Raw genomic sequence first — 12,842 nt, 5'->3', positions numbered from 1 at the left:
TGGTCCAAAACATTGCTGTTATACATGCTGATGTGACTGGACCCTAATGCAATCCAACACTACAAACTATAGCCTCAAAAGTGACTACAGAGTTGAATCATCACTAGCTTATCTTGAGTTCTATTACAATGATTACCATGTGTTTTTCTCATTATGTCCACGTTCTGTATGTCGTATGACATGGAAAGGTGTAATAAGAGTGATGAGCTTGGGGAGGCTTTCTCACACCGGTAGCAGTGATGTAACCTAAAACCTAAAAACAGTCAACATGCAAATGCTATTCTTTGAAGAAAAAGGAAATTAAGTACCCTTAGGGCATCTCAAACCTTTTATCTCTGTTCTTTCTGTAAATATGAACCTTCTAAATATGTACACAAGCTGAGTTGGGTTACTAAATCTGCACAACTCTGAAGGCACTTTATTAAAACTACAGACAGGTTGTGTCTACGTTAGAGTGAAAAGGAATAGTTCAGGATCAAATAGGGATAATTTACAGATCCCATCACTCTAATGTTGATGGATGCATCTATTGACTAGTATTACCTTAGGTACATCAACAACAAATCTCTGCGGAAACAACAAAACCTGTTATTGTAATGAATATGCTCAGCTACAAAATGGCTGACAATTTATCCTTCGTTATGGTCAAGCTTATGTCTTAGCTTTTGTCTTTTTATTGTTTCAAATCTTTTACTGTATATATATGTTACTAATTTAATATTTTCACATAAATGCTGCAATAAGATTTTAACAGAAATTATTAACTTCTGAAGCTGTAAGGGAAATCTAGGCTTAGGCTACTTTTTTAGATTGCTAGCATAATGCCAAACAAAATGCTAATGCTTGAAAATGTTTAACAGACTACTGTGCAGTTTACTACTGACTTCAGCTAACGCAGAGAGAGGAGTAGAATGAAGTGTTAGAATTAACAGAAATATACTGATATGTTTTAACCATCACTAATATTAGGTGGAAACGCCTTTTGAAAAATAGTGTTCCCTGTGACTATACAATACCAGTGTTAAGAGAAGCTGATGATGTCAGACCAAACTACTTTCTAGTTTATTGTCGAAACATGAACAGAATATTGTGGATTATACCATGGACAAATTGGACATGTCCATTAAAATGCTAACTGCAAGGCTATAGCAGCCCTGTCTCCTAAAAATTTAAACTGCATTGTGAATTACGTTTGTTTTTGACGTATCACAAATACGTTTCTAATGATAGTACGCGGAAGTCTGCGTAGGGAGGAGGTCGGGGATTTTCACCCAGGAGGCCGCTGTTAGTGTCCCACGCGAAACCAAAAGTCAACATTCACAAATTTTAATTTACGTCCGTAGCTTAAATATCGCAACAAATGTAGTCATTTTAAGCTAAACCATGATGTTTTGTACTAAACCTAACCAAGTAGTGTTGTTGCGTTTTTTGTTTCAATTTGTTTAAAACTGCTACCGTAATCTGGGAGAAAATATGTTTCCCTCGAAACGTAATTAAGAATGCAGTTTAATTGTATGGAAACATATTTTTGTAGGAGACAGGGTTGGCTATAGGGATGTCGGCTGGTATGTTGATCCAACACTTTTGTCCAGATCGAAATATATTGACAACTACTGGATGGATTACCATGAAATGTGTTACAGACATTAATGGTCCCCAGATGATGAATCATGTATTAACGACTGTTAATCCCCTGATTTTTCATGTTACCGGTAGGTTTACGATTTACTTATCCAGTGAAATACCACAACATCTATGGATCTATGGATTGGCCCACATTTTGTCCAAAATTTAGGACACACATTCCCTCAGGATAAATTGTAATAACTCTGACTTTTAATATATAGCACCATCATCAGGTCTACATTTCCATTTGTCCAATACTTAAGTATTGTACCAAATACATGCAAAACTAATGACATCCCCATCGGCCTCAGCTCTTATTTTTATTTATTAGCAAATCTTAATTTAGCATGCTAACATGTTAAACTAAGATGGCAAACACGGTACACATTATACCTGCTTGGCGTCATCATGTTAACTGCCATTGTGAGCATGTTAGCATGCTGACATTAGCATTTAGTTCAAAGTATTGCTTTGTAGTGCGCAAGTATCCTCACAGAGCTGCTAGCATGGCAGTAGACTTGTTTCTTTGATAAGTGGCCATGTGTCGCCATATGGAAAATAATGAACTTGGTGGTGGAAACGACACTGTACTTCATATTCTTTGGCCTCCACCTACATGTAGTCCATTACCACCTACATATTTAAGTAAGTTAAGTTTTCTCTTGTGATTAATTGCCGCTGCAGCATTAAAATGACATCATATAGAGCATCCATAGCACACACTCATTATACTCTCTAAACCCTTTAAATGCCCATATAGAGGGTGTGACACAGGACCAACATCTCAGTTTGTATCGAACTATTTTACCTCCCCGTTGCCTTGACCAGCTTTTATCTTGACTTTGACCCCCTTCTTCTTCTGGTATGCAATTTTCGTGTGAGAAGTAGGTGTAGGTGTGAGAATGACTGGGCCTATTTTCTGAGGAAAGATAAATTATGAGTCAACTCCTTAAAAGGTTTTTATAAAAGAAACTAAATGATTAAACAGACATCCTTTTTTCAATTATTAATATTTTAGGAAGGACCTAGATTAGAGTGGCCATAATCCTCAACATAATACAGGGAGCATAACAAAATAGGAGGACACCTATCTTTTCACCCTATTGTTTGTAACCAAAGAAAGTCACCACTCATCTAAACTGATGCCCTATCATTTGCTGCCAGGAGTGAAGTGAAGATATGAAAGATTAGAAGCCCATGGTGTGATTATTTTTACAATTAGTTTTTTTTTTCTCCATGATCACAGAATATTTTCTGCAATCTATTTATAAAAATCTCTGTTTTAAGTGAGATCACCGAGTCCTTATTTTGTGATCTTGGCATAACATAACCAAACTGTGTTCTCATGATTCTGATTCGGATGATAATCATGTAAGAACTGCCACAAACTTTTGACACTAGCAGATAACACCATTAGTTATAAGTCCACTCATGGCAGGGTTTACCTCCTAGGAAACCCTGGGTCTAAAATGAGCAGCTGAGCCCCCAAAAAGTTGCAATTACTGAAATTACCCATATAATATATCCCAATAATATCTGTATAATATTAATTTTATAGTATGCCCTTGGTAGTGGATAAGTAGATAGGTAGTTTCATAAAACATTTGCTCCTATAATATTGTTAATAGTATTACTAGTGGTAGAGATAGTTTTCCAGTGGTAGGAAACGTTGGTTTACAGTATAGTGACCTTGTGCGAGCTCGTCATAGATCGTCCCCATCTATCCATCCTGGTCGCAGTGGCAGCAGGCTAAGCAAGGTAGCCCAAACATACTAGCCACATCACCCTAGCTTGTCCTGGGGAATCCCAAGGCATTCCCTGGTCTGATGGCATTTGTATTCCCATCAGCATTTTCTTCTGTCTGCCCTGGAGGTGTCCAGGAGGCATCCTGATCAGTTGCCTGAACCACCTCAACTGGCACCTTCTGATATGAACGAGCAGTGGGTCTACTGCGAGTTTCTTCCAGATGTCTGAGTTCCTCACCCTTTTCGTCAAGGGTGAGAATGGACATCCATCCTGATTGTAGTGGCAGCAGGCTAAGCAAGGTAGCCCAAACATACTTCTCATTAGCCACATCCCCCAGCTAGTCCTGGGGGATCCCTTCGGCATTCCCTGGTCTGATGGCATTTGTATTCCCATCAGCATGTTCTTCTGTCTGCCCTGGAGTTGCCTCCCAGTTGGACATGCCGGATACCCGCTAAAGGAAGGTGTCAATGGGGCATCCTGATCAGATGCCTGAACCACCTTAAATGGCTCCTTCTGATATGGACGAGCAGTGGCTCTACTGCGAGTTTCTTCCAGATGTCTGAGTTCCTCACCCTTTCTTCAAGGGTAAGAATGGACATCCATCCTGATTGCAGTGGTAGTAGGCTAAGCAAGGTAGCCCAAACATACTAACCACATCCCCCAGCTAGTCCTGGGGGATCCCAAGGCATTCCCTGGTCTGATGGCATTTGTATACCCATCAGCATGTTCTTTGTATGTTCTTGGAGTTTCCTCCCAGTTAGACATGCCGGATACCATCAAAAGGAAGGTGTCCATGGGCCATCCTGATCAGATGCCTGAACCACCTTAAATGTCTCCTTCTGATATGGACGAGCAGTGTGTCTACTGCTAGTTTCTTCCAGATGTCTGAGTTCCTCACCCTTTCTTCAAGGGTGAGAATGGACATCCATACTGATTGCAGTAGCAGCAGGTTAAGCAAGGTAGCCCAAACATACTAGCCACATCCCCCAGCTAGTCCTGGGGGATACCAAGGCATTCCCCGGTCTGATGGCATGTATATTCCCATCAGCATGTTCTTTGTCTACCCTGGAGTCTCCTCCCAGTTGGACATGCCCTGTTAGGAAGGTGTCCAGGAGGCATCCTGATCAGATGCCTGAACCATCTTAAATGGCTCCTTCTGATATGGACGAGCAGTGGCTCTACTACGAGTTTCTTCCAGATGTCTGAGTTCCTCACCCTTTCTTTAAGGGTGAGAACGGACCCCCTGTAGAGAACATTTTGGACGCTTGTAACGCGATTTTATCCCTTCGGTCATTGCCGATCATTGAGGGTTGGGAAGTAGATCAACTGGTAAATCAAGAGCTTTGTCTCAACCATGACAGTCCGGTACAGTGTCGATATTACAGTGGATGCAGCACCAATTTTGACTGTCGGTCTTGTGTTCCATCTTATCTTGACATAGCCAAGCCAAGAGAATTCCTTGACTTAGGGCAGTAACTCTCTCTCAACCCAAAGTGGCCAATGACCATTACGACTGTAGGTGAAGGCTGGAATGTAGACCGACCGGTAGATCCGGTGCTTGGCTTTCAGGCTCACGTCCCTCATCACCAAGACAGTTTGGTAAATCCATCTTACCCTCACTTGTAAACAAGCCCCAAGATACTTGATACTCAAAGTTAGCAATCCACCATTTTCTGGTAGAGTACCATGACTCCATTGGAGTTGGAGGTGCTAATCATAGTTGAATTGCCACACATGAATTTCCCCCATTATTGTTTAAATGATCATGAGAAGTCAGTCTGGTAGGTTTTGTTAATTTTGTTATCACGAAAAAAACAAAGCTTGTTCATCTTGTTTCTTGTAATTTCAAGAAAATAACAACAAAAAAATAATCTTAAACCATGTGCTCTATTGCCTTCTGTATGAAGATGGTGTCTCGGAAGATAAAGATTTTTAAAAGCCTTTATCCAGTGATGAAGAAATGTACATATGCAGCCCTTCTCCACCTTCACCAGCTGAGTAATCTTTGAAACTTACTCTGTACAATTAGCTAGATATTCTCCTCACCATCAAATACACCCTCTGTTAAGTTTCACATAACCCTACCCTTAACCCTAACATAGCAAGTAGGAGTATCCTTCGAACAGATTATTATATATATACTCATTAACTTATTTTTTTGTTGTCTTGTCATAATAATATGTAATACATGTAAATACTGTACGATGTGCTGGAAAGCCACTGGAGCTTGTGAGATGTCAGAATGAAGGCTTAATGTTAACACTTGAATGGACAAAAAGCTTATGGTAGCCTCATTCAGAGGAAACAAACAGTGGCCAGATGAGAATTTATCTCTGAGAACCTGTCAACCCATCACTGATCGCCTCACTTTTTGAAAAACAACAACAAATAAAACTTTTTATTTTTGAAAGTTCACTCAATGCACCCTGCTGTCACTTCACTGTCAGCCTACTCTGTTTTCTTGAGTCCAGATATTTGCTTCACAGCAGGCAAAAGATATTAGAGATCTGCCGTTCGTCCACTAACCTGGTAAATGGTTTAGGTCTTAAGATTTCTGTCCCCTTTCTGGGGGGCATTGTTTTCTAGGCTTTCTTTCCAATCTACAAATCAACAATGTCTTGTAAAACCTTCATACATCTAAAGGCCTCAGTATGCTTCAAAGGAAGTAGGTTGTACGAGAAAAGTGTTTATACCTGTTTCGAATGGCCACACATAGAGATAATGTTTCACATCCCCTGTGGTCCCATCATCTCTAGACACTAGAAAAGTACGTTCTTTAAAGCATTCTGAGGCCTTAAAGTTTCAGTTTTGACTTGTAATCCCTGAAGTTTTTTGTATACCAACACACTTCTTTTTACCCCTCAAGTTGTTAGGGGTCATGGCAACCTCAATAAATTGGCCTGGTCAATTTCAGACAATTTGTACTGCCATTTTGAGTTTTGTCATTTTTGGATTTTAATACTCCAAACTGTTTGACTACTACATGCACACAATATACACAAAAAAGGGAACTTTACATAGTTCCGACATAGTTTCCTCTTTTTACAGCACTTCCATAAAGTTGACTCAGTCATCATCACATGTGAAAGAAAGCATCTTTTGGATGCTTTTTTCATGGCATATCAAGAGCATTTTGACATTCCAAACAAAATTGGCATTGGCAATGCAAATGAATCCGGCAGAAGCTGTACGTTTCATTTCTGTGTTTCTTTGCCTTGTTAATCATCCAAATTGTTCATTGCATCTAAAAGTCCTCAATGTACAATGCTTACAGAGCCAAAAGGTGAAGAGACTCCTATAAAACTTCTGAGGTCTTAAACTTGAAGTGCTTCACATATTGAAACAATTTCTGCCACTGAGTTCTGCAGATTGAGATCAATCCAACAAATGTGGTTTGATGAATTTCAGTGATCACACGACACAAAAAAAAGGTGGGATCATTCAATCCGAGGCTTAGGGGTTTCAGTATTGCAGTGACTGAATTATTTGTACTCGGCATGATACACTTCTGCTTTGAAGATTTTGACGTGAAGTTTGGAATTGGACAAATTGCAGTGTGGTTTTGTAGGATTGCACAACACATAGCCTAACAGATTGGACGGATGGATTAACCCTTTTTTGGACCACTTTCATGCAAGGGATGCTTGTTAATAAATCGTTTATTAGTATAGATCAGTATAAGAGGCTTTTATTTTGCATGACGGCTACAACTCATAGGCCAACAGAGGTCATGGATTAACCCTTTTTAATACCATTTCTTTTTTAAAGTCATATTTTGTAAAGGGGTTACAACTAATAGCTTTATTAATGTTAATAAGAATTCAATAGTTTATTCATGCTGAATAGGTCAGTAAGAAGGACAACATTTGAATTGCAAGATTGTGAAAAACCCATTTGGTGTACAGTATATCATCTTCCAGCATAATATATTTTGAAATAGCTCTTCAGCATTCTGACCACGTATCTTCTGGGACTGCAGAGTATTAAAATAAATTTATTAGCAACTTGATTAGGATGGCTTTATTAGAAAGTGAGGGCTGGAACACACTTCTCTGGGCTTTGCCTGTTATTTCTTTTAGACTTGTACAGATTTTGGGTGCGTTAACGTGTCTTCACCTTTCCATTTCGAAGGCGCTCTTCTCTGCTTAGATCTGCAGGGATCTATGACCTTTTGTAATCTGCCACAACTGTGTTTAAAGTATGACTAGTGTTAGTTAGTGTGAAAATATCGTGATTTGGGTTATTACTTCGTCAAGGTTAGGGAAACTTCATCAAGAGACTTTTGGTTAAAGAAAAAAAACATTAAGTATTGGTAGGAAATGGGAAACTAACAGTGGTCACCATGACCTCCACTCATTCAGGTTTTGAATACAGTACAATAACAACATTATAGCTACTGCTGCCATAGACAAGTCACAATTCACATGGTCCTCACGTGGTAAATGTTGTATTTAGGCATTTGAACAAACAATTTCTGCTGTCGTTTCTAATGAGAGGACATTCTCAACGGATTTTTCACAACCCGATAATCCAAAAGTCCTTTGTACAAATGGTTTACTCCTGCTTTATAAACGATTTATTAACAAAGCCGTTAGTAACAACTCATAAAACTGGGCACCACTGTCTGATAAAGTACAATTTATAAAGGGTTTATGCTACCATACAGTTGGCATGGGCACACATCACCAGCATGTACAAGTCAGGGATACTAACACAGAGGATGTATTTGATGATGAGGAAAATAAGGTTAGATAAAAAGGGTTCAAAAACTTTAACGATTGGTTACAGAGCCCAGTAGCGCCCCCAAATCCCATTAATCAGGGAAAGTATCTTCAGCCATGAAGTCTCAGATGTGTTTCCACGTTTCCAGAGTGCTGGATGCCTATGCTTACTTACTATATAATGAAAATATAGTGCACAAATATACAATATGTTCAGTAGATACACTGGATTTTATGCATAATATTTCTTCACTGGATGTGGATGCATTGTGTGCTTGAGGGAAGCTCAAAGAAGTGCCAAATTTCATGACTGCTAAACTTCCATGTTTGTCAATTAGCTTACGAAAATTTACAAAAAAAAGCAGCAAAATTTCTAGAGTTTTTATTTGGAATTCACATGAGCTTTAGTTGAAAAACGTATCTATGGGTTAAATGTTTGTCTTTTTCCGTAGCCCCATAGCACACAAACAAAAGTCAAAGGTGTCAGTGGTTGGATGTGACGCTGAATTGAATTATTTAAAGTTTTTTTTGGTTACTTATAGCACTTTGTTTGAAAAATGTGATGATTGTATACTTTGTATACAAGTGAATAAAATGCGAACACATTGTGCTGCAAACCCTATAAGTATTATAGGGTTAAGTGTTATATTAATGTATGTTTTATGACTTACTGTACAAGCCATTGAGTTAGTGGGTAAAGCAGCATGCACTTTAGTTGTCTTTGGCAATAATAGATAAGCTCCCATCTCCTGTAAAGTAGCATCGACTTCAGTGAAAAACACATGTTCTTGTCGCACATCTTGATGTCCAGAAACAATCATCCAGTGTCATGTGAGATAAGCCTTTCTCTGTCGGTTTGACAATGTTTCTCCAAAGCTGAACCATTTGACAAATGACATGTAGAGCAGTTTGTACATCAGTATACCGTGGCATTGAAAATAAGACTATATTTTAACAACTATAAGATTAACACAATAAGAGGTTGAAATGGCTGTGTTCTGAGGGAGTAATGCGGGTTTGGGTTAGTTAAGCCAAGAGATAAAAAAAGTAACTAAGTACATTTAGTATACTAGTTTTTAAGTACTTTATGTGAGTAATTCCATTTTGTGAGACCTTATACTTTTACATTTCAGAGGGAAATATTGTCCTTTTTACTCCACTACATTAACCTGACAGCTGTAGTAACTAGTTACTTTAAAGACTAACGTTGTTACATGCAAAATATAAATAAGATGCACTGCTAGGGTTTAAACTAGCCAGTGTGATGATAGAAATGTGTAGGCTTCAAAGATTTTATTTTAATATGCACTCAGTGATGCAAATCTTTATCTCTGTACATTAAATCTTTCTCTGTGCTTGATTTGTAGTGATTGCTTTATCATGGCTTGATTGGTAATGCCTTGGACCTCCATAATGGGGGAACATGAACAAACCTTCCTCATTTGTTGTATTTTAAGTAAAGACAAGTGACGAGTCTGTGTTTTCTTTCACGTTATTTTCCTCCTTTTATAGGAATTTTTCAACATTTTTGGAAACAATCTTATTTGCCTTTCTATCCGAGAGTTAGCTGAGAATGTATATTAGTTGTCACGTCACGTGTGCCTTAAAGAAATAGTTCAAACTATTGTTGCTTTCTTCCATCGAGAAGATGGATATCGATCTCATGTCTTTGCTTTGAGTACGGAGCTTGGAGTCAGGACGTTGTTAGCCTAGCTTAGCATAAAGACTGGAGGCAGGGGGAAACAGCTAGCCTGGTTCTGTCTAATGTTCAGAAATACACTACCAACACCTCTAAAGATCAACATGTTGTATTAAGCTTGTTTAACCTGTACAGAAATGGAAATGGAAATCCACCCACTTGGCTACTTCTGTGCAGCGTCTCTGAATCTGTGTGGTTAGCTCTTTGCAGCCACAATGGTACCAAACCTGGCAACCTGCACACAGTCACTGCACCCGGCTGCAGCACTCCCTTAAAACCACAAATTGTCTTTTAACATTTCTGTTTCTGTGTGAATTAAACAAACGAGATACAGTACAACATGTTAATCAGTGAGCTTCAGGTAGTGTTTGTTTGTGAAATTTGCACAGAGCAAGGCTCCGTTTCCTCCTTCTGCCTGTCTTGATGCAAAGCTAGGCTCACCACATCCTGCCTCCAGCTCTTTACTTGACTTACACAATTAAATGTATATATAGCGTCAAATCATAACAGAAGTTATCTCAGGACGCTTTCCATATAGAGCAGGTTTAGACTGTATACTCTGCACACAGACATGAGATTGATATCAATCTGAACATCCCACTCGCTGAAAGAAAGTAAACATTTTCCAAAATGTTGAACTATTCTTTTAAGTTGTTGTTATGTTAAGACTAGCATAAAGACTGGGGGCGGTGACAGCTAGCCTGGCTCTGACCAAAAGTTAAACATGAGGTGAGTTTCTCAAAAATGTTGAAGTATTCCTTGAGGGGTTTGACACCAGCAGTATGTGGAGAAATTAGATATTTACAGTATATAACACATTAGTCCTAATGCAACAGCAATATAACAATGTGAAAACACCCGTGAGAACATCTGATATTTTACTACATTTAAGTACTTTTTAACTTGCATAAACTTCTGAATGCAGTATTATTCCATTGTGGTACTGATAGCTTTACTTAAATAAAGGATCCAATTCCTTTTTTCTACAACTGTTTTAATTCATTCTGTGGCTACTACCTATCAGTTTTCATAATTACAGTTTGATATGAAAGTATTTTTGTAGCGCAACACTTGGATTGTTGTGCAGTTGGAATATGTATACTCATAGAAAATATTCTTCCAAGCATATCAATAAAATTGAAGTCACAGAGAAACCTATCCTGTCCTACAAAGCACAAATCATGCAATTCTCTCACACGCATCTGTTCACACAATTCAGACTTTCTCAGAAGTCTATACATATATATTGTAAGTCTATGCATGTGTACTATATATATATACATTAGGCCTACACATGTATAAAGTAGTGAGACCAGTGACAGGAGGCAGAATGACTCAGACTGGAACAACGGGAGGCTTTTTATATGGAGAGAAATTAGTGTCAATACAAGTGACAAATGTTATTCATGTTAGGAAGACACATTTGTGAACAACACAAATTAGATTCTAACTTACTGATATTTCAGAGCCATGGTGGGGGCCATAGATTCTAACATACTGATATTTCAGAGCCATGGTCGGGGCCATAGATTCTAACATACTGATATCTCAGAGCCGTGGTCGGGACCGTAGATTCTAACTTACTGATATTTCAGAGCCATGGTCGGGGCCATAGATTCTAACTTACTGATATTTCAGAGTCATGGTCGGGGCCATAGATTCTAACTAACTGATATTTCAGAGTCATGGTCGGGGCCATAGATTCTAACTTACTGATATTTCAGAGCCATGGTCGGGGCCATAGATTCTAACTTACTGATATTTCAGAGTCATGGTCGGGGCCATAGATTCTAACTAACTGATATTTCAGAGTCATGGTCGGGGCCATAGATTCTAACTTACTGATATTTCAGAGCCATGGTCGGGGCCATAGATTCTAACTTGATGATATTTCAGAGCCACGGTCAGGGCCGTAGATTCCAACTAACTGATATTTCAGAGTCGTGGTTGGGGCCATAGATTCCAACTTACTGATATTTCAGAGCCATGGTCGAGGCGTGTGACGTGCCGTTGTTTCGTTATTATTTACACAAACTATAGTAAAGTCTTAATATTTTAAGAGAAAACAAATCCTAATACTGTGAATACTTTATGATATAAAGTCATCAATTTAAAAACATAAGTCATATTACAAAATTAAATCAAATATTAACAAGAAAAAGATTCAAGTGAAAAGTTTTTTAAGAAAAAGTCAATAGCCTATTACAAAATACAGTTTTGAATGTAAATTCTTTTAAGAGAAGAATTAATGATATTACAAGAATATAAAGTTGAGAAAAAAGTTATAATCAAACTAGTTAAAGTACATGTTTTTCTTCCTATTAAAGATCATGAAACAAAAAGTAACTGTGTCAATGAAAAGTGGAAGCATACTATACCATCATCGCGTGAGGGCACAATGTGGTGAACAACTGAGAATGCTGTTGTACAGTTCAGGTATCCTGCAGAAGGTCATAACATTTCCTGTTTGCTGTTGTGGCAAACACATTTTCACTCGACTGGCAGAGGACAGAGCATTTTTCTCATGCAGATATTTGATCCTTTTGCACTTTTTTTGAGGGCAAACATCAACAAAGTCTTGGTGAAGCAAAAGAAGATTGCATTGTAACATCATCCTTTTAAACTCAATATTTTTCAGTCCTTTTGGCCAGCATGGTGCACCTCGGAGATGTTCCTCAAAACTTAATCAAAATGCTATCAACTGCTGTGAGTACGGTCCTGCTCATAGCCCTCTTCTTCATTCTGCAGTACTTATTTGATTTGGATTTTTGTTGCTCTTGCAGACCAGGTGTACATCTAAATGATGTAATGTTCTTGATTGCCCCTCCTTTTATCCTCACCTTGATTGTCACCTTTATGGAGCCTTTCTACCAAAAGTGGATATGTTCGTACAACAATTGCTGCAGCTTCTTTGGGATGTTTTTGTTGAAATATCTTTACCTGAGCGCTGTTTGGGTATCCACGGTTCTGTTTGATGGAGATTGGTACATCTGCCTGCAGACAAACCTCAACACCGAGCAGACTGGAATTCCTTGCAAGAAAAATCTGAC

At 38.5% G+C, this 12,842-nt stretch overlaps 1 long non-coding RNA gene across 1 annotated transcript in view; it reads right to left on the bottom strand.

Annotated features, from left to right (window-relative positions):
- LOC119481251 overlaps window positions 1-12,842 on the bottom strand; it is a 13,883-nt gene extending 1,041 nt beyond the window's left edge. Inside the window, exon 1 of the long non-coding RNA XR_005205148.1 lies at window positions 12,733-12,842. This is a non-coding gene — a long non-coding RNA (uncharacterized LOC119481251). The remainder of the gene's footprint in view (window positions 1-12,732) is intronic.

Source organism: Sebastes umbrosus, chromosome 22 (assembly GCF_015220745.1).
Source record: "Sebastes umbrosus isolate fSebUmb1 chromosome 22, fSebUmb1.pri, whole genome shotgun sequence".
Classification (NCBI taxonomy): domain Eukaryota; kingdom Metazoa; phylum Chordata; class Actinopteri; order Perciformes; family Sebastidae; genus Sebastes; species Sebastes umbrosus.
Note: the sequence above shows the minus strand (reverse complement) of the source record. Positions and strands in the feature narration are given on the sequence as shown.